The following is a 1857-nucleotide window of genomic DNA, read 5'->3' on the forward strand; positions in this document are numbered from 1 at the left end:
TTAATTAGGAAGGTATTTATAGAAATTTATATTCATTAATATTATTTTTCTTAATTTTTTACTCAAAGAAATTACGTGGCTTTCAATAAATTACTTCAATAAAGAATTTAGATTTTGTACTTATGTATAATAAATCAAGAAAATTAGATTACATCGCTGCAAAATATGTTAGCGACTTAATTTTGCCATTTTTTCTTGATTTATTAAAATTATAAAGTTTTAGTTTTTTCGATAGAAAAGCAACAAATAATAATTTAATTTCCTCAAATATTTTTTCTAAAAACGAATAGATAATGTGTTACAAATTATAATTTGACTCCATTAAAACATTTATTCTTAAATCTCAAATCAAATCTTTCACTTGAGTCGTTTCGTTTTTCATCTGATTTAAATTATCAAAATTATGTGAATACGAGATCTGCAATTTAGCTCAACTGCAGATTATACGACATTCCAAGACTATTAGTGCATATACAATATGATCCACTCTCAAGAATTAAATGTTAAATTTTAAGAAATAAAATTCAATTGTTCATTTCAAGATCAATTTATTTTTAAGACATCCATTACGTAATTATTTATAATTATGATCAGAAACGTGAGTTTTTCAAATTTTAGAATTATTTTATCGTCGCTACGCGACGATACAAATGGTATGAGCGATAATCTTCTCAGGATTGGAATTATATATTTAAGTTTTATCAATTATATATATTCTCTGTTATGAATTAACATTTGAATTCACAATAATTAAAATTTTTCTGGCATCTCGCAAATAAAAAGTTGATTTCGATCAAAAGGCAGTTATGATCTTCAAGCCTTATTTAAAACTTTATCCTGAAGCTTGCTAAAAAAACTGACGTTTTTCATCTCAGAACGCATCGTGTTTATAAATACTGTATAGCGTTGTCATATCAAATTGGCGCTCAAGATTCATTCATTAAATTGTATTATATCTCGAACTGGTTTCGACTGACAATAAGTTCTTTAGCAGAAATGCTGCTATTATAAATATGAGCTTTATACGTTCGAGAAAGATACTTAGGGCCGGTTGTTCCAACCTGTTGGTAAACTACCTAATAGTTAAATCATATATATATGTCTTTGTTTATCCATTACATTAGACAAAGATGGACATATGATTTAACTATTGGTTAGCTGACCAACAAGTTGGGACAACCGGCCCTTAGTGTTTTAAACATCGTTCGTCAACGCTTACGCAGCTCGTTTCTTTTACGTTGCGGTGTCTAGAACCACCCAAGTAGCCGAGTGTAACCAATCCTCGACCAGAGCACGCCGCGTGAATAGGTGAGAACGAATCCAAGCGAATATGTCTGTCGTGTTGCGACAAAGGCCGCGCTATCGGGGCCCCGCGCTCGCGCAAGATAAGTAAGTGCTTTAATTTATTCGAAACACCTCGGTTATTAATCGTCCGCTTCGCGGACGGGCTCCGGAGGTGGTGCCCGGCGTGGCCCCGGGTTCGGGGGAGAGGAGATCGGGGGCGCGACGTGAAGGGGTTAAGTGCGTGTGTGTGTGCTCGCGCACGTCTCTTACGTACATACACGTGTGGTTATATACGCATATAAATACGCGGATACAAATAACGAACACGCGGCCGTGTCTCAGCTGAGCTCGTTGGAGGCGCAACGCACCCAGAGCTGAACCAGAGAAATGTTTTAAGCGAGGCGCCCACGCTCTCGTCCGCGGCAACAGAGACGCGCCGACACGCGCGCGCACACACCGCGCCGGGCCCTTATTTCAGCCATAAATTAATGTTCTGTCTTCCGCGTATGCATAATTGTGCGAGCCGTAGCTACCCGCTCCCTCTCTTCCTCCACCTCCGCCTCCCTTCCGTTT

This window comes from Temnothorax americanus, unplaced genomic scaffold, assembly GCF_048541705.1.
Source record: "Temnothorax americanus isolate GAGA-0224 unplaced genomic scaffold, ASM4854170v1 Scaffold46, whole genome shotgun sequence".
Lineage (NCBI taxonomy): Eukaryota > Metazoa > Arthropoda > Insecta > Hymenoptera > Formicidae > Temnothorax > Temnothorax americanus.